The following is a 21,724-nucleotide window of genomic DNA, read 5'->3' as shown; positions in this document are numbered from 1 at the left end:
CCGTCAATGGAGTATGTATAAATGACTCCAGGTGATGAATTTAAAGTGTGGTGCGATTCTACCCAGATGTGTAGCAGTGAAGTATGCAGCAATTTTTGTGCCTGGAGGGCACTGACTGTTTCTAACAACAAGGTGCCATTTCGTAATCTGGAACAAGACTTCACAGGACCTGCAATTGCGTCGACACCTCTCTGAATAATGAGAGGGTTAACTGGGGAGAAGTTGTGACCTTCGTCAGACCGAGAAACAACAAGGAACTGTGGTAACGATGGAAGAATTGTCCGTGGCTGAGACTCATTTAACTTTCGCTTCTGAGCAGACATAGTAGATGATGAGGAAACCATTGCGGAAGTACCCCCCATGATTATCAGCGTCTCCGATGGCGCGCTCCTTCCTTGTGGGGGAAGCCCTCTCTCTCGGTGATTGTTCACACCTCCCGAGAAACGGACAGAGGGACCATTCGGCACTTTTGGAAGGTACCAGCTCAGGTGATCACCCCCCTGCGCCTGGCCGCTACCAGGGGGTGCGTACATGTCCTAACTGTCTACGCGGGGTGGGGAATTACGCGTTACCCCGTCACCGGCTATTTGTGGGGATGCATGGGTCGGCCTTCAAACATGCACAGGGAGGAAAAAAGAGAAAGGGAGGAATAAAGAAAAGGAAAGAAGAGGGGTCTCAAACGCCGCAGTGGAGAAAATTGTTGAACAGTCTCTCTTCTTCGCTTTCACTGCTGCTCTTTACCGTTTCGAGCGTCCGTCTCCGGACGTAGACACTGAACATCCTCCCCCTCTCGGAGTAAGGGAAGGGAAGGGAATAGGCGGAGGTGAGGGGGAGGGGGAGGGGAAGATGGGGGATGGGGAAGGATGTGGAAAAGGAAGGTATGCAGCCCAGAAAGGAAGGAGGGCCACACTAGCTCGGGGTCCTGTGCTCGCTACGCACGTATCCACAAAAGAGTTGTGGACCCCCTTGGGGGTTCTTCCTATTCTTTACCATGGTCAACTGCTCATTGGTTCCGAGGATCTGGTGTCTCCATCACTGGAGAACAGGTGGTTATCGGATGTGTGTAACGCTGTGGGAACTTTTCAGGTGGATATCGCAACCCAGCGTTTCCAGTGGACTTCCATTATTCAGATTTTAAGAAAGGTCGAATGATTGTCATGAAAGACATGAGAGCATCACACCGACATAGTGAAATACAGTTGGTTGTGGTGTAATGACTGTTCAGTGACTGCTGAGTGACCAGTTACGAGATGGACAAGTCTTTCCGAAAGGACCTGGAATAAACTGTAGGAATTTCTGTTGGCTATAGCGAACAGACAGAAGATAACAGCAGATATTCGGGTGGGGTTCACGAAGTGTCATCATGAACCGGAGGAAACAGAGGCCTCAGCCCAACTCAGTGATCTAACTGAGATTTGCAGTCTGCCACTGACACCACGGCACAGACCAAGGAGACTTGCGTGGTGCAGAGTCAGAGCCGGCTGGGATACTGGGTGGCGTTCTGCGGTGTTCAGCTACTGTTTCTAGTGGTTAGATCGACGCCATTGTGTCTGTAGAGACTATGCAAAATGCCGATGGAAACAGCGAGCCTCGAGATCCTACCTCTCCAACTACTGGAATCACGCTTTGCACCTGACAGCTGGACCGAGCTGGTATTGTTGAAGGGAGATTGAATGCCAGCCAGTAAGAAACAAGAATGGTGAAACTTGCCGTCATTTGCTTCATGACCTGGAGAACATGTATGTTCCAACAGGATAATGCAAGATCCCACTGGACATATCCCATCACAGACGCCTTGAGGTATGTTCTGATCCTTGACTGGACTGCGCAGTCAACAGATTTGTCATTCATAGAGAATGTCTGGGATGTGATGGGAAGCCTTGTACCTTCATACTAACTGCTAGCCAGCAATAACCATGAACTGATACAACTTGTGTTTCTGGCACGGCAATAAATTCCTGAAGAAAATTGTCAGAGCTTATTCCTGTCCGGTGGTCAGACCACATGCTGATGTTCCTAATGAATACCCGTTGAGAATGAAATGAAAAATTGAATTTTTAGTGCTTATTATTTGATGAACATGTGCGTCACTTTTAAACATTGTGGACAAGTCCTATACCTATCAGTTTTCGTTGGTGTTTATGGCACCAATTAAACACGATCAAGCCGAAGTACTGAATATTGGAATATTGAATGATGCTGGAACGAGCAGAACACGCTGTACATCGTTCCAGCCGCCAAGACTGTAACAAACGAATGATTTGGTTCCTTCTTAAACACCTTCGGCGCGCAGGTACGCAGCACAAAACAAAGGTCGTCGCCATAAATCAGGTATCTGTGACTGCAATGTTTTCCTCTTTGAAAAAATGTTTCAGAATGGACAGAGTAATTAATCATGTACAGATTTAACCAATGTTTTAACTATCGAGGATGCATATAATTCATTCATATCCGTTAGCAGGATATTGTGTGCTGCTGCCAGTTTTCACTCGTTCTCTCAGCCAACATCACACAACACTATAGTCTGCACGCTATCTTCACAATTACCTGTGCAACATAAATTTTTAACACCTGAGATGGAAACCTCCAAAACGAATTACACGAAGAAATCAATCCAGATGGAAAACCTATTGGTTGAGAGCAGCAGTAGCTTGCAGGTAACCACATTTCTTCACCCTATTATGCAGTACTGGCGCTGATTCTAGATATCCGCTTGGGTTTGGTGAAATTTCCTGCGATGACCTCTGAGGATTCTACAATATTGGTCGTTCGCAGTCCAAATCCGCTTCCATTATCGAGACATAATAAACTACCAGAGGAAGCGAATCGGGATCTTGGTGCGCTGCGGTAAGCTACCTGAGAGTTTGCGCGCGGGCTGCTCCGATCGCATAATAACAGTGCTTAGCGCTCGCAGACACATTGAGAGCACAGCCACGTCGATTAGCGGCAACGCTGGCCGCCTACCATTAGCAGCTGCTTCACGGGATGTGCGGCCGCTCTTTGTTAAGCGGCCGCTCTTTGTTAAGTGGATCTATCTCAGTTTCTTAATAGGCTATATAACGCACTGGAAGTCACATTCATTCATAGGATTATTCGCCCTAGATACAGCATTTGACAACGTAAAAGGAAGAAATATAATGCTGTTAGAAGACTAGGTATAAATTGTATATGAAGATGGGCAATATACTATACTCGTATGTGCAGAAGAATGAAGCACAAATAACAATGAGAGACCAACAGAGATACTGGCGGATCAAAACAGTGTAAGGGAGAGACGGTGGGATGCACTATTTCTGCTGTACTGACCAACATATGCAGGGCGGGTCACCTAAAACTTGCACCACAAATATTCCGGAAATGGAAAGTGCTATTTATGTGCGGTTTTTCACAGAATGGTTTGGTAGTCAAGAGCTCGTACTGTTAGCGAATAAATAGACTGCACAAAAATTCCCTTTTTAACTATTATTACAAATTTACAATTTTTTAATGTAACAATGCCTATTGACGTTAACAGACCAACGGTATGGTGAATTACAATGTCTGGCGTTTGTTGCAGAATTCTAGTGGGTTATTTACGAGATATCGCATTTTGGAAAGGTCCTACACAGGCACTTGTACAAGACTTGTGTTAAAACACAGTAAAGAGTGACGCAAGGACATTCACTAGCTATGTGGAATACGTCAGTTGTCTAGTTACTGTTCAATCATACTTTGCGTTCAAACCGACCACCGGCAATACATGCTTTCAGTCTGATATGGAATGTCTGCTGCACACGTGCTATCATTTCAGCGGAGATGTCTTACAGTATGCAACAACATATTACTGCAGTCTGCTCGGCCAACAAACAATGTCTAGCAACAGATATTTTCGTAGTATTAATGTTGCAAGGTAGTTAGTTGCAAAAATATTATATAAAATTATTTTGTAAACATTTTCTTCTGAATGAATATGATTATGTAATTTAATTGCATTATATGGAAAAGAATTAAGGAATAACATGGGGTAAACATGCTAGTCTCTTCAGTACCATGACTGTTCACAACAGCAAATCGCACTGAAGCACGGAACACTGCTGCTGCTGGACGGTGACGCGCACCGTGCAGTTGACTCTGGCGCCAGCTCTTGTATGCAGCGGAGTCGGGCAAAAGCGCCCACGCGCAGTCGTTACTAGCGGCACATTCTAAGGTACCGAACTGGAAGAACAGTACGTTATGGCCAGGCGTAATTACGCTGTGCAAATAGTTAAAGAGGAATTAATATGAAAGAAGAGTACCATGAACCTAAAATCGTTTATTGCAAAACGACGCTAAGAAGAGCCTATTGCCAGGCACTTTCAGGGATTACGCAGCACTAGCAGCCACTCACTGAAGCAAGCCCAAAGCAACTTCAACATTTAGAACTGTATCAAGGCTAGCTAGCGTAGTAGTTTCATTTTGGAATAATTACCAACTTAGCGTTAAAGCTGTGTTACAAGTGCGTAAACTTGAACAGTTTTCAAGTAGGGTCCTATCCTGTCATTCGCTTTTAATTAATAATGTCACTGTTCGCGATAAAGAGACAAAATTTCTGAACTAATTTAATTTTGATAACTCGTTTAGTGAAAGTTACGAAAACTAACTATCAGTCTCAGTTATTTTTTAAGATAATGGACTTCGTTGCTCAACGAAGTCTTCACTTAAAAACCAGTATTAAAATTTAGTGATTATGGAGAAGTAATTTCAGTGTGTTTTTAAGATTTTTTTAAATAAGAACATTTAATTCCTTTGTGTGATCAATAATGTCTGCTCTCATTTCCAACATACGTAAAGCGTTATGCAAAAAGTTAATCAGTAGTTAGTTAATGAAAGTTATGCACTAATGAGACATTTTGCTTAACAGAAAATATTTAGTATTAAAATTTCTACTATTGCAATTGTTCTTAAATAGCCATTATGGTAGGCTGCGAAAAGCTATTTATTACGTTAACTGAGTGGCAAGTAATTAGCAATCAAGTGCATATGCGTAGAGCAGTTAGCTTTACTGATTTTACAATTAGATTTATTTCACGTTGCAAACCCATATTTTGAACCTTAAGTTAGCCTTATATTTACGTAATAATTGATGCAAGACAATGAGACAGGAACCGGCACAATTTGTCCAAATCATACAATATTGTTCGCTCACATCGTGAGCTGGTGACCGTTTTCCATAACCATTGCAATCTAAACTAAAAAATATGTAACGCCATTATCTGAAATTTCACTATTTAACTTGCAGTTTTTCCCTTTTGTCAAAATTCTTTTGATCGTTATTGCGTGGAACTAGTCTACCAATAACGATTCGATTATAACTGATTCTACTTTTGTTTTACTTTTTCTTCAGGACTGATTATTTTTCCCAGGCAACAGGGACATTATTAACACGTGTCATCAATTATTTCTATTATCCGAAAGTGTCGGTAGCTTATAATATCATCGGTTGAGGTTGATATGTTCTTGTAGACACAGTGTTTCAGCGTTCTCCACAGAAAAAGTCTACACGCGTCGAAGCCGGGAAACGGGAAACGGGAAGGCCATGTACAGATCTTCAGCGTCCATGTGGTGAAAACGTGTGGCGTGGAATAGCGAACCATCTACTCATATCTTCTACGGATGCTAGAAGACATTTCTCTGCAGTAAGGAACATGTAGTACTTTGTGCACTATGGGCTGGACAGCCAAGATGTTTGCACCATATATCATGTCTACGCGAATTGTTTCAAATAGTTGGACTGGACGCAGGAGTTCAACCTGACGAAGCCAACAGAGCAGTAGCGCATGTTTCGGCGGTTTAGCTGGCCATGACTGGTAGTCCATGATCCTCTTCCCGTTGAAGTAGTCCTACAATAAGGTTATATCCTTGCATATGATGATAATGCGAAATGTTTGAATTCTGTGCCTTTGAACTGCACAGTAGTTTTTCACTGAATGGTTGTGCAAAGACAGGAGCTCAACTTCAGAGCACTGTAACAATCGTTTATCATAACGTGCAATCAATGAAAAATAAAAAAGTCTGTGACATATTCGATGTTGCTTTTTCCAATGGTTCCTTTTTGGAAATTTCGGAAATTTGTGGTAAAGTATTATGGTACCAAACTGCTGTCATCGGTCCCTAGGCTTGCGCACTACTTAATCTAACTTACACTGAGAACAACACACACCCATCCCCCGTGGGAGGACTCGAACCTCCGACGGAGGGAGCCGCTCGGACCATGACCGGATGCATCAGACCGCGCGGCTATTTCTTTACCTTTATGGATGTAGTCTGTATGTAATTTGGTATGTTTGTGAACTTCTGAAATACTCTCAAAATAGGTTCTAACTGCTGGAGATACTCTTTAGCCAAGGGTTTTTTTTTTTTTTGGTTGGGTTTAAGGGCGCTCAACTGCTGAGGTCATTAGCGCCCAGTCACTGTTGTTAGAGCACATGGAATCTGGTAAAACTCAAGGGGATGGAGGGGACACCAGAAGGACCCGACAAAGATGCAGACAAAATAAGTAAAAAGATTAAATGTCTTTGGACAAGCCAGTTAAAGTTATAAAACGCAGAATACGAGCAGCTGCTCGAGCGTCATCAGCTAAAACATCCGGTAAAGTAGATGGCAGGGACAGGACAACACGAAATTGACTAAAACGGGGACATGACAATAAAACATGGTGCACTGTTAATGCCTGACCACAAGGGCACTGCGGGGCTGGGTCACCGGAGAGCAGGTAGCGGTGGCTAAACCGGCAATGCCCAATCCGCAACCTGGTCAGAAGGACCTCCTCGCGCCGAGATGGTCGGGAGGATGTTGTCCAAGCAGTTGGTAGCGGTTTTACTGCCCGGAGCTTGTTTCCTTGGAGGGATGACCAAGCATCCCACCACAACGACACAAGCCTCTTACATACATCCCCACGAACGTCGGATGACGGGACACAATGGGAGGCTGGCCGAGGCAGGAGGACTGCAGCCTTGGCTGCAGCATCTGCAGCCTCATTCCCAGGCACTCCCACATGTCCGGGAACCCACAGAAAGCTGACAGAACCACCGTTATCAGCGAAATAATGGAGGGACTGCTGTATCCGTTGAATCAAGGGATGGACCGGATAGGGAGCTCCAAGGCTCTGAAGAGCACTGAGTGAGTCAGAGCAGAGTACATATGATGAATGGTGGTGGCGGCGGGCATACTGAATGACCTGATGGAGAGCAAAAAGCTCGGCCGTAAAGCTGGAACATTGGTCGAGGAGCCGGTATTGAAATGTGGCGGCCCCAACGACAAAGGCACAGCCGACACCATCGTCAGTTTTGGAGCCATCGGTGTAAATAAAGGTGTGACCGGCAAGTCGAGCACGAAGTTCGGCAAACCGTGAGCAATACATTTCAGCCGGGGTACCATCCTTCGGGAGTGAGCTGAGGTCGAGATAAATATGAACCGGAGCCTGGAGCCAAGGTGGTGTCGGGCTCTCACCCTCTCTGAAGGTGGTAGGGAGGGCAAAATCCAGTTGTCGAAGCAGGCGACGGAAGCGGACTCCGGGGGGCAGCAGGGCAGACACATACAACCCGTACTGACGGTCGAGAGAATCGGCGAAGGAGGACTTGTAAGAGGGGTGGTCGGGCATAGACGACAGCCGGCAGGCATACCGACACAGCAGTACGTCGCGCCGGTAGGTCAACGGTAACTCGGCAGCTTCAGCATAAAGACTCTCGACAGGACTAGTGTAGAAGGCTCCGGTCGCAAGACGTATCCCCCGATGGTGGATGGAGTTGAGCCGGCGTAAGAGGGACGGCCGAGCGGACGAGTAGACGAAGCTCCCATAATCCAGCTTCGATCGGACTATGGACCGATACAAGCGAAGCAGGACAGTGCGATCCGCTCCCCAAGATGAACCGCTAAGAACTCTGAGGACATTAAGGGAACGTGTACAACGGGCCGCCAAATAAGAGTCATGTGGAGACCAACACAGTTTCCTGTCCAACGTGAGCCCTAGAAACTTAGTTGTGTCCACGAATGGGAGAACAACGGGACCGAGATGTAAGGATGGCGGAAGGAACGCTTTATATCGCCAAAAGTTGATACAAACCGTCTTTTCTTCAGAGAACCGGAAGCCATTTGCCACGCTCCATGAGTAGAGGCTGTCTAGACAACGCTGAAGGCAGCGCTCCAGGAGGCATGTTCGCTGGGCACTGCAGTAGATCGCGAAGCCATCGACAAAGAGAGAGCCTGAGACATTAGGTGGAATGCAATCCATAATTGGATTGATCGCGATGGCAAAAAGGGCTACTCTCAAGACGGAGCCCTGAGGCACTCCGTTCTCCTGGAGGAAGACGTCGGACAATACGGACCCCACACGTACCCTAAACTTTCGATCCGCTAAAAAGGAATCAATAAAAAGGGGCAGGCGCCCGCGTAGGCCCCACCTGTGCAAAGTACGGAGGATACCTCCTCTCCAACAGGTGTCATAAGCCTTCTCCAAGTCGAAGAACACGGCTACCGTTTGGCGCCTTCGCAAAAAGTTGTTCATGATGAATGTCGACAAGGTCACGAGGTGGTCAACAGCGGAGCGGCGGCGTCGAAAGCCGCATTGGACATTAGTAAGTAGCCGTCGAGATTCAAGAATCCAGACTAACCGAGCATTAATCATGCGCTCCATCACCTTACAGACACAGCTTGTAAGAGAAATGGGGCGGTAACTAGAAGGAAGGTGTCTATCCTTCCCGGGTTTGGGTATAGGAACAACAACGGCGTCACGCCAACGCGTGGGGACGTGACCTTCAGTCCAGACGCGATTGTAGGTACGGAGAAGGAAGCTTTCGCCCGCCGGAGAAAGGTGTGCCAGCATCTGAACGTGAATGGCATCCGGCCCCGGAGCAGAGGACCGGGACAGTGCAAGCGCACTTTCGAGTTCCCGCATAGTAAAGGGGGCATTATAGGTTTCCAGATTCAGCGAGTGGAAGGAAGGTCGCCGAGCCTCTTCTGCCTCTTTCCTGGGAAGGAAGGCAGGATGGTAATGGGCGGAGCTTGAAACCACCTCGAAAAAGCGGCCAAAGGCGTTGGAGACAGCCACCGGATCAACAAGGACCGCATTACCTGAGGTCAGGCCAGGTACCGAGGAGTGGGCCTTAATGCCCGACAGCCGGCGCAGGCTACCCCAAACGACGGAAGAGGGAGTAAAACTGTTGAAGGAGCCGGTGAAAGAGGCCCAACAAGCTTTTTTGCTGTCTTTGATGACTCTACAGCATTGCGCTCGGAGTCGTTTGTATTCAATACAATTCGCCAACGTAGGATGGCGGCGAAAGGTGCGTAAAGCACGTCGTCGAGCACGGATAGCGTCCCTACAAGCCTCGTTCCACCAGGGGACGGAAACGCGACGTGAAGAAGTAGTACGAGGAATGGAACGTTCGGCAGCATTGATGATAACAGCCGTGAGGTATTCGACCTGACTGTCACAACTGGGAAAATCGTGGTCCGGAAAGGTCGCCAGGGATGAGTAAAGTCCCCAGTCAGCTTTCAGTATGTTCCAGCTCGAAGGACGTGGGGATGGGGTGTGGTGCAGGAGACGAACGACACAGGGGAAGTGGTCGCTCGAATAGGTGTCAGAAAGGACATACCACTCGAACCGACGGGCAAGAGTGGTAGAACATATCGAGAGGTCCAACTGGGAGTAGGTATGAGTGGAGTCCGAGAGGAAAGTCGGGGCGCCGGTATTGAGGCAGACAAGATTGAGATGGTTGAAGACATCTGCCAAGAGTGAGCCTCTTGGACAGGATGCAGGAGAGCCCCAAAGGGGATGATGGGCATTGCAGTCGCCAAACAATAAAAACGGCGGGGGAAGCTGAATAATCAGGTGCATCATGTCAGCCCGACTAACAGCAGACGACGGTGGAGTGTAGATGGTACAAACTGAAAAAGTAAAAGCAGAAAGAGTAATGCGGACAGCTATTGCTTGGAGTGGGGTGGTCAATGGGATGGGATGGTAATAGATGTCGTCCCGAATGAGCAACATGACCCCACTATGAGCTGGGACACCGTCCACAGGGGTGAGGTCATACCGCTCCGAGGTATAGTGGGTAAAGGCAATACGGTCAGTCGGGCGCAACTTGGTTTCCTGGAGTCCAAGGACGAGCGGACAGTGCAGGCGGAGGAGCAGTTGTAATTCCTCCCGATGAGATCGAATACCTATGTTCCAATGAAACAACGCCATCGCTAGTCAAAAAGTTGGGGGAACGAGACGGGGGAAGAGCTGGTCACCTCGACGGCCGCGGAGGGCCAGGTTGCGAGGGAACAACGCTACAACCGACGGGAGGCGGATCCGGTTCCATCGACTCGTCGCCAGCTGCGGCCGCTGTCCCTGGTTGTGTAGGAGGGGCAGCATCATTTGCCGACGAAAGGCCAGCTGAGCGCCTGGCAGCAGAGCGTCCCGGCGAAACTGAGGACGGCCGGGAGCAGCGACTCACGGATGAAGCGTCAGTCGAAACGCGCCGGGGTGGAGAGGGGGATAGAGACTTCTTCTTGGAGGCCTTCTTGGAAGGCCGAGGAGGCACAGGGATGGTGGGCTGGACCCAAAGAAGGTCCTCACGCGCGGGGTCCGTTTTGGAACGCCGGACCTCGGAAGCCGGGGTCCGGAACGTTTCCCCGATGGACGCCTGAGAAGAGGATCGCTTCTCAGGTGGCGTGTGGGGAGAAGGAGGAGGAAGGGTGGCCCCTGGGGCAGAGGGGGTGGGGGCCACGGGGGAGGAGGATTTGGAAGGGAGGGATTTGGGAGGTGGAGGCAGAGCCCCCTGATGGGCGGAGGAGGCGGAGGGGGGACAGGAGAGGGGTGAGGATACCGCGGAAGGAGTGGACACAACTGAGGCAAACGAAGTGGTCAATGGCACGGGATGGAGGCGGTCGTACTTCTTCCTGGCCTCAGAATAAGACAGCCGATCCAAAGTTTTGATTTCTTGTATCTTCTTCTCCTTCTGATATGCGGGACAGTCTGAGGAGCTAGGCGAGTGGACGCCAGGACAATTAACGCACCGAGGTGGTGGGGTGCATGTATGTTCCTCACAAAGAGGACGTCCACAATCGCCACAGAGGGGCTCAGCCTCACACCGTGACGACGTGTGCCCAAAGCGCAAACACCTAAAACAGCGCATAGGAGGCGGAACGTAGGGTCGCACATCACACCGGTAGCACATTACCTTTACCTTCTCCGGGAGAACGTCCCCCTCGAAGGCGAGGATAAAGGCCCCGGTGTCGATGCGACGGTCTTTGGGGCCGCGCTGGACTCGCCAGACGAAATGCACGCCTCGGCGCTCCAGGTTGGCCCTGAGCTCCTCATCAGATTGTAGCAGGAGGTCACGATGAAAAATAACCCCCTGCGTCCTATTGAGTGCCAGATGTGGGACAATGGAGACTGGGATGTCCCCTAGGCGGTCGCACGCCTGGAGCGCCGCCGACTGTGTGGCGGAGGTGGTCTTGATAAGAACGGACCCTGAATGCATCTTGCTGAGAGCCTCAATTTCCCCGAAGATGTCCTCAATGTGCTGAACAAAGAACATGGGCTTGGAGGTGGCGAATGTCCCCCCATCGGTTCGAGAACAGACCAAATAGCGGGGGAAGTACTTCGCTCCAAGCCGGCGGGCCTGTCCCTCCTCCCATGGAGTGGCCAAGGAGGAAGGGGCAGGAGAACCAGAACTAGAAACGGTACCTTTTCTTTTGAAAGACTCGGCCGCAGAGCGACCCGATACGTGGTGACGTTTCATCTGCGAAACGTCCGCCCCAATACCACCCATTCCGACCAGGGGCTCTCCCCACGGGCGCCACCCAGCCGCAGCAAGGGCCACCTGGCAGGATGACCATTGCCGGGAGTCCTGATGCCCCAAGGAGACGGGCATCTACTCCTTTTAGCCAAGGGTACCTGTTGTCTGGATTTATCCTAAAAGAGATTTATTCTCTCACCCTTGACAAGAGATATTTGACCATGTGTGGACTGGGATCCATTCCCCATACTTTCATGAATCATCTGTTCCAATCTTCCCTTCCTAGTCCTGCTAAGTGTCGGTCATACATGGTGAAACACCATCTATAGTTTCGACGGGCACCATGCGCAACAGAGCAAGTAGCACAAGTCGACTGCCGTCTCTAACCTCACTTGGTCAGCCACACCTTAATGGAGCTGAGAGGTGGATTATGAGATTCCAGCGGCTCAACAGAGTGTACACTGGTGCTGGAAATCAGGGAAGCCACCTTATCCAGCTCACCACCTATTTCACATCCACCATCCCTGTACGAACTCTTTCCCGCCTCATGCACTGTCACGACATGGTCCCCTATCTAACAATCGTTACATGAAGACGATAAGCCTTCTACCATATATCTTATTCATACATCTGGTTTGAAAATGCTCGTAGTCTGGTGTCCCCTCCCTAAACTTTCCTGTAACATCACATCGGAGAACAGGTGTTTGTGGCACTGAATATTTTTCTACTTGTAGCGGATCGGGGGTTAAGTGACATTAGATATGGAGCATCAGTGTCAGAGGGGAGCATAGGTCATTATTTTGTGAGGGATGGAGGGAAGGAAATTTTGTGGGCGGTGGAATGGGCTCATTCCTTTGCTCAGAGGGTGATGTGTGAATAAAACATTGGTGGTCCCATTAACAATCTGTTAAAGGGTCTTATTGCATCACCCTTATTTATTGAGACATGTGTCCAGATTGAGATTTTCACACTGCAGCGGAGTGTGCGCTGATGTGAAACTTCCTGGCAGATTAAAACTGTGTGCCGGACCGAGACTCGAACTAGGGACCTTTGCCTTTCGCGGGAAAGTGCTCTACCAACTGAGCTACCCAAGAACGACTCACGCCCCGTCCTCACAGCTTTACTTGCAATGTGGTTTAAGTCGTTAAATTCCTTGCGGCTGCGGAGCGGTGCAGTCGTTGCGTGCAGATTCCGGTGGCAGCTGACGCGGCGACGGCTCGTGTTCCAGCAGCAACGGCGTATTCTTCCACTCAGTATCGTTCCCGTGACACTCTGTGGTAGCGATGCGGTCTATTCCTTGTGAATTCGCTCGTTGCGTTACTAACAAGCGGCCACAGGGTGACGGAGTGGTCCGTCTCAGAATGGAACCAGCCTCCCTCAGGTTCGGCGGCTTCTGGCGGAGTTCATGAACCTCTAAATTCACAGGTGACCCATTTGGTGAGGTCGCAGTCCCTCCGCCCTCACCAGTCACCTGGGTAAGTACAACACGAACTTCTTTCTGGTAACATCTGGGACGCCCTCTTCCGCCTTGACCTGTTGGCGCAGTACCGACATCACTTTCTGTCGAGCAGCGAAGCGGCTAAGTCATTGTAGCGAAGGATCACATCCTCTGACTAACCATCGATCCGTCCGTCCAGGTGACGTTCTTAGATGGGGTGAAAGAAGACACGAAGAAACGACTTTACGCCCATCTGTCGGAGGTATTTATTCGGTGTTTCTGCCAATGTCTCGAACTTTCTAGGGCGGCGACTGATTCTTCCGTCGTTGATCTATGCTTCTCACGTTGGGCAAAAATGTGACCAGTGTCGCACACGTGCCGGCTTTCCCTGTTCAACCGATGCCGCTTCCGAATATTGTGGCTTAACGTGTCAAAGTCTCAGAAATGTTCACTTAACCTGTAATACGTCTTTACGTATTTTTCTGTTTTGAACAACCATAAATACCACAATTATTATACACCCTTCATACAATATGTAAACTTATTTTTATACAAAAGTAATTCCAAACTTTTCTTTATGGCCCGGAATTTATATTGAAGCAACAGGATGAAGGGCAGCTTAAAGGAATTAATCACGAATATACTGTTTGAAAACTTTCAAAAATAGCACACAGTACATAAAAAAGTGTGAACATTGGTTGCGGTGTTTTGTTTTCATCTAGAATATTGCAAAGCTACAGCTACAGAAGAGGGTTGAATGTCAGTGCTGTACGAGTATGTAAGGTATTAAATGGTCTCATATCTCAGGGAAAAAATTAAATTACTATACAGAATTTTAATCAGAAAAATACTGATTGATTCTGGACCAAATGGGTAGCCCCACGCTTGTGGAGCAGGAGCTGTAATTTCAAAACAAATAATTTATTTTTTAATAGTGCTTAATATTTATTGTCCAAGCACAAGCCGTTCGGTATTTCGTAAATCACAATTACTGACATCAGATGGACAATAGACAAAGCTTTCGTCTACTTGCAAAACCACGACAGTTTACATTAGGTTTGGCTCTCTTGCAAAATCTTACTTAGATAGAAATTTAAAGTTATGATGTCTTAATCTAAAAAAATTTAAAATACATTTTAAGTTTCACTAAATAATTTTAAAACTGATGAGGAACTTAAAGCTTTAAATATTAAAGACAAGCAGTATCAGTTATTGTAAGCAGAATTAATTAATTAATTTTCTTGATAAGTGATGAGCCTCATTTCCAAACTAAATTCGTATACACGTCGGATTAACTGTAGATTATCCGGTCGGCTGGGACCACCCGTTCATGCCACTTCTATGGCTGGTTATTTGACCTTATTACAACAATTTCTGCGCATAATAATAGTAGCTCCTGGAACGCAACTGTTAAGCTCTTATTTTATTCGCGTTGCTCGGTTATTATATCTTGGCCCTTAGTAGCGCCAGAGCTTGGCGTAATTAGCATATTTAAAGACCTGATATTATGTAACATTGTTCGATAAATTACGAGGAGGAGCTAGAAAAGGTAATTGGCAAACCAACTGATAAATGTAAATATTAAAAACAAACACAGCACCTCAGTTACTTGGTACAGTTCAAAGCAGGGAATTAAGGTTGTCCAGCTTCTTTTCTTGTTCCGTAGTTTTTGGGCAATTTAAAATGACGAATTGAAATGTGAAACTAACAGCTCAACTGCTTAGTGCACTACACTTTTTAAATTAAAGAAGGCCATTCCATAATTTTACTATGTGTAAAATTCCAAAATAGTTGTCTGGTAAGCAGTATGGTGAATTTTACACAGGTTTGCTTTAGCACGAATTTTTTGAGCAGGATAAATGCTTACCAGGGTGTTACAAAAAGGTACGGACAAACTTTCGGGAAACATTCCTCACACACAAAGAAAGAAAGTGTTATGTGGACATGTGTCCGGAAACGCTTACTTTCCGTATTAGAGCTCATTTTATTACTTCTCTTCAAATCACATTAATCATGGAATGGAAACACACAGCAACAGAACGTACCAGCGCGACTTCAAACACTTTGTTACAGGATATGTTCAAAATGTCCTCCGTTAGCGAGGATACATGCATCCACCCTCCGTCGCTTGGAATCCCTGATGCGCTGGTGCAGCCCTGGGGAATGGCGTATTGCATCACAGCCGTCCAAAATACGAGCACGAAGAGTCTATACATTTGGTACCGGGGTTGCATAGACAAGAGCTTTCAAATGCCCCCATAAATGAAAGTCAAGAGGGTTGAGGTCAGTAGAGCGTGGAGGCCATGGAATTGGTCCGCCTCTACCAATCCATCGGTCACCGAATCTGTTGTTGAGAAGCGTACTAACACAGACTGAAATGTGCAGGAGCTCCATCGTGCATGAACCACGTGTTGTGTCGTACTTGTAAAGGCACATGTTCTAGCAGCACAGGTACAGTATCCTGTATGAAATCATGATAACGTGCTCCACTGAGCTTAGGTGGAAGAACATACTGACGAAACTAAAATGAGCTCTAACATGGAAATTAAGCGTTTCTGACACATGTCCACATAACATCTTTTCTTTATTTGTGTGTGAGGAATGTTTCCTGAAAGTTTGGCCGTACGTTTTTGTAACACCCTGTATATATATATATATATTACAGTTTCTCTAATATCCGAGATGTGATTTAATGCAAGATATTAAACTCCGATCAAAGCTGGAGCACGGTAGGTGGCTCCACGGCTCAGTAAGGAGATAAGCCACGTTCAGATAGCAAAGGTAAACAGACTCGTAGGTTTACCACAGCCGAAAAGGAAAACAAATTATGGCAATTTCATTTAGAGAACTACACTATGCTGTAGCACTGTCCCTGAGGAATAGCTATGGTGATTTGCGTCAAGAACAGCTGAACGCCTGCAACTAGTAACGACTGTCGTGGATACTGTAGGAACCTTGAGAGATACAGTCACTAGCGTCTGTCTCCAGATGTAGGCAAAAAACGTACTCACATAGAGGGGGAAGGGGGGGCGAGAAGGATGGGGGACTGGGATAGATGTGGAAAGGGAAGGTATGCTGCCAAGAAAGGAAATAGAGCTGCACAAACTCGGGGTCCCGTGTGCGCCATGCACGTATGCACAAAAGAGTTGTGGGCCCCGCTGGGTGTAGGGAGCAGTGGAGAACGCGACGGAAATGGCATTCACTAATTGAAAGCAGAGGTGTTGACCAAAGATGGTTCGTGCGTATTACACCCGAATCAAAAGCATTTCTAGAATTCCCCTGCATGTTCGTTTTAATTCCCTCTTTTCAAGTGTCTTCCTCAGCATGTTTCATTATTGCGAATTACTTTTTCTAACGACTCAGCTGGCCTGTACTTAACACAAGGTCTCAAAGACTTGACGTACTAGTGGAACGATACATTTTAAATTGGCCCTTTTCAGTGATGCATCCAGTAGAAGAAATTCCTGTGTAGCGTGGCAGCACAGTACTCTGCTGTCTGCTTCGTTCTCCCTCAGTGGAGCTCACTGACGAAGTCTTAACGAGCGCGCCTGCTACAAGTGGCATTGTGATTTACGGGGCCGTCCTTGTCCTGTTGTGCGGCCCTTACAGGGGGGGGGGGGGGGGGGCTTCCAACACAGATGCTCGCAGTGGCGAGGCGCGTCGCAAATAAACTTCCTTTGCATTTTAAGTGGCTCTCTTTCTCTCTGGAACAACCCTAACAGCCCAGTTTTTTGCTCGAACGCCACTTTGGGTGCCACAAATTTCCAACGTGGGACACGCTTACGACGAGCAGGACAAAAGCTCTTTCAGCGACGGGAAAAGTAATCACGTTTCATAACTACGCGTTCCCAGATATCGTCAGTTACAGAGGTTTATGTTTTCGCATTTCTCAGTCCGTAAAATTCTTTGAACACTGGCTTTGCTGACCCTAGTCTCAAAAGAACATTTTCTCAGCCAGAATATTACACTGGTTTACTGATAGGCCAAAACACGTTCTGTGGGAGGTCAGAACGGTGGCTTACGCAGTTACACTAGTAATGGCACCTGTCGTTAGGAGGCTGCAAATGGATTATTTAGCAAGTTGCCTTCCAGCTACGGTGGCATAGCTAATTCCACCTCCCAAAGCCATAATATCGTGATTATCTCTCAGTCTAATACGAACCCGTCTTGCACGTTATGAGCAAGTTATGTGTTCTCCATAGCTTTCAGGCAACGAGCAGAGTAGTAGCAGAACCTAGTTTGTACACATCGTCAACCTATATGCATACGACTTAAGAAAAGAACACCATCTGCCTTTATCAGGCTTAGTGGTGTTTATTTACTTGTTTCCTAAATTCTTATCCACGGCTGACCTGAGAAAATGTAGTGACAGCCAGGAGTTGTGTAGCAAAAGTACTTAGATTCTTTATGGAGACTCCTTGGGTTTTATTACACTTTCTGCTGTATATCTGAACATGGCTAAATCTGCATAGGACTGCGTCTGCTGTGCAAGGTATGGCTGGAATTGGCCACTATTCGGAAACAGTTGGATGCTGCGTTGTCGTCATTGTGCTGCCCTGGTATGCGGTGGCTTTACGGCATCTCCAGTGGTCTCTAGGGCTGCACGACGTCCCGAATAGCAAAGCACTTCCCGATACGCCAGACCTGCCCAGTTCACAGTCACCCAACTCGCTTATCTCTCGACCGGAGGCGAATGCCGCTACGGACCACATGGCTGTCCTCTCACTTCCGCTTTGACGGGAGTAGCGAACGGACCGCTGCTTCTGAGCGCTCCACCACTGCTGGAGGCCGGGGAGAGAGAGAGAGAGAGAGAGAGAGAGAGAGAGAGAGTTCAGTGGCCGCGCGCACGCCTAGCTAAACTGCCGTGTTGCCGGTATAGCAGCGATAAGAAAAGTTGTCATGGTGGCGTTTGCCAATAGGTCAGTCGCAGAAAAGGGATGTGGTCTAAACCGACGGAATGTCCTTCGGTGACTTTGCCTACTTAGTGAACAGTACGACAGAATGTCAGGACGATCGACGAACGACAGCCTGACGACAGACGAAACTTGGAGGAGGATATGGGCAGCTCTACTGAGGATGTAGCCTCCGGCAAGAAAGATGGTTCCCGACACATACGCGGTGAACACAAACTACAATGGACGAATGATCCCAGAATCATTGAGCAGGACAGCTGCAGTGTATGAGAACCAGTTCCGCCATTCTACATCAGACGTGTGTACGAATGACCCTGGGAACTTCGTCCAGTCTTCAGAGGCAGCACACAGTACGATATCAGCGTCAAGTGCCTTGGTAACAACACACTGTTGGAGGCGCGAACTGAATGCTTGTTTTGTTGCAAAGAGAGAGCTTTATAGACATTGTGCCATCAGCCTGGCACCTGGCTCTTTATGGCGTTGCCTTGGATGTGTAGTGAAGAAACGGTCCACAAGACACTGCTGCCTGCTGGGCTCGGGGATGTAGCTCTGAAGCTGCATAACCAACCAAACAAACAACAAACTGTGGTGTGCGTACTGTAAGACGTTCGGTACACACACCATCAGATTTTTTGACTTGTCACTCTAACGAAGTAGGCGAGTGTCAGCAATGTCTCGTGGTGTGTATCTTCTGCCATTAGGTCAGATGATAGAAATGCCACTTGCATGCTTAGAGTAGCAGATTGATGGTGACCAACTTTAAACAGAACTTGATTAATTTTCACAAACATTTACTGAAATAATAACAAGCATAAAAATTACTTAACTTGGTTCTAGATGCTATTTACAATTGACAATCTGAAGTTCCTTTGGTATTGGTACGTTAATCTTATTCTCACATATACCTCTGATACTTTACAAAAGTGTCTACATTATCATATTCCTGTACATAGCCATGAAGATACTCTTCTTAGGTGCAGACTGAAACTTAACTATAGACTGGTGCAGACCAATGCAGACTGACTAATCAGATGTCTGTACACTCGTTATAATACCTCGCACGTTCAGGTGTGATCTGCAAGGAGAAAAGCTTCTACGGTAGCAGCAATCTCATTGGCTGCGTTACATATTAATACGCAGATCGGCGGAAGCAGAGTTTGGTCCGTCTCTTAGGCAGCGCCATCTCTCGTAGTGCGGAGATAGACGAGCGCTGCGCCTGCGCTGTTGTGCTTAGCGAGGCGCGCTCTAGTGGGAAAGTTGTGTAAGCGCTGACTACGCGGAACTATGTTTGTTTGTTTGTTTGTTTTGTGTACAAACTAGAAGTAACAGCCGCTATTCAACCTGGCTCTGAACGAGGGAAGCTAATCTACTCTTTGAGCTTAACTCGTTTCTAGGGTTCACTGTTCAGGTAGAGGCTCCTCCACTGGGACTCGGCACAAAGCGTCGATGCTGAAAGCGTCGATGCTGAAAGCGTCAAGAGCAAGAACACGTGGCAAATTATTGCTGCAACGAGGCGAAGTGAACCAAATGCGCCATCAAACAAACAAGCGAACCCTGCACTCCGCGACATGCGGCCACCGCCACGCAGCTTCCGAGCTTCTTTCTCCAAACTGTTGCGGCTCTCCGGGCTTCTCAAGCCACGGAAACACCAGCGTGAAGCAGAAGGTGAGAAACTGGGTGACCTCGCTTACTGCTGAGAGCGCCGTGAAAACGCCGCAGGAGACGAATACGCGACGGGACCGCAGTTTCACCGTCGGAAATGACCAGAAACGGGATGGCAACCACCTCCCCCCTCTAATTGCCACAGTTTCCCATCCACCCATCCACCAGTGGGAATTGGGAGAAGTGGGCCGACTGTGTAAAATGAAGGGGAGCTAGTCAGCACCAGCCAGCCAAGAAGTGCAAGACGCCACACTGGCAGTAGGTGGTGCAATAGCTGTCAACAGGAAAAAAGACCGGCGCACCAGAGTCGACGCCGCCCTACACGCCGAGAACCACTTCAGGATGAAGCTCCATTTCGAAATAGAGACTGCCTGCCTCCTGCTATGCGCATCGCACGAACGGCAAATAATGGAGTAAGGTGCAAACGATGGATCGAGTGCATATACGCATATACTCATGTAACGCATATGTGCCAAGCAAGATCGTAAGAGATGGAAAAGAGCCACCGTGGTACAACAACCGAGTTAGAAAACTGCTGCGGAAGCAAAGGGAACTTCACAACAAACATAAACATAGCCAAAGCCTAGCAGACAAACAAAAATTACGCGAAGCGAAATGTAGTGTGAGGAGGGCTATACGAGAGGCGTTCAGTGCATTCGAAAGTAAAGTTCTATGTACTGAGTTGGCAGAAAATCATGAGAAATTTTGGTCTTTTGTCAAAGTGGTAGGTGGATCAAAACAAAATGTCCAGACACTCTGTGGCCAAAATGGTACTGAAACAGAGGATGACAGGTTAAAGGCCGGAATACTAAATGTCTTTTTCCAAAGCTGTTTCACAGAGGAAGACTGCACTGTAGTTCCTTCTCTAGATTGTCGTACAGATGACAAAATGGTAGATATCGAAATAGACGACAGAGTGATAGGGAAACAATTAAAATCGCTCAAAAGAGGTAAGGCCGCTGGACCTGATGGGATACGAGTTCGATTTTACACAGAGTACGCGAAGGAACTTGCCCCCCTTCTTGCAGCGGTGTACCGTAGGTCTCTAGAAGAGCGTAGCGTTCCAAAAGGTTGGAAAAGGGCAGAGATCATCCCCGTTTTCAAGAAGGGACGTCGAACAGATGTGCAGAACTATAGACCTATATCTCTAACGTCGATCAGTTATAGAATTTTGGAACACGTGTTATGTTCGAGTATAATGACTTTTCTGGAGGCTGAGTCTCGTGGACGAATAGCGCGAGATGGGATTGACACGACCGTCTTTTTCGAAACCCATGCTGATTCCTAAAGAGTAGATTTTTAGAGGGCCATAGACACGGGTTCACAGGTATATGCCGTGTTTCTTGACTTCCGCAAGGCGATCGATACAGTTCCCCACAGTCGTTTAATGAACAAAGTAAGAGCATATGGATTATCAGACCAATTCTGCGTTCTGTTATCTGGGAACTCTTCAATCCAATCACACAATGTCATTCTCAATGGAGAGAAGTCTTCCGAAGTAAGAGTGGTTTCAGGTGTGCCGCAGGGGAGTTTCATAGGACCGTTGCTATTCACAATATACATAAATGACCTGATGGATGACATCGGAAGTTCACTGAGGCTTTTTGCAGATAATGCTGTGGTGTATCGAGAGGTTGTAACCATGGAAAATTGTGTCAATTCGCTTCAGATCCTCCTGCATTTCAGTACATGGTGCAGGGAATGGCAATTGAATCTCAATGTAGACAAGTGTAATGTGCTGCGGATAAATAGAAAGATAAGGGCTCTGTCATTTAGCTACAAAATAGCAGGTCAGCAACTGGAAGCAGTTAAATCCATAAATTATCTGGGAGTACGCATTAGGAGTGATTTAAAATGGAATGATCATATAAAGTTGATCGTTGGTAAAGCAGATGCCAGACAGATTCATTGGAAGAATCCTAAGGAAATGCAATCCGAAAACAAAGGAAGTAGGTTACAGTACACTTGTT

This window comes from Schistocerca cancellata, chromosome 2, assembly GCF_023864275.1.
Source record: "Schistocerca cancellata isolate TAMUIC-IGC-003103 chromosome 2, iqSchCanc2.1, whole genome shotgun sequence".
Taxonomy (NCBI): Eukaryota; Metazoa; Arthropoda; class Insecta; order Orthoptera; family Acrididae; genus Schistocerca; species Schistocerca cancellata.
This window is presented reverse-complemented; position numbering follows the sequence as displayed.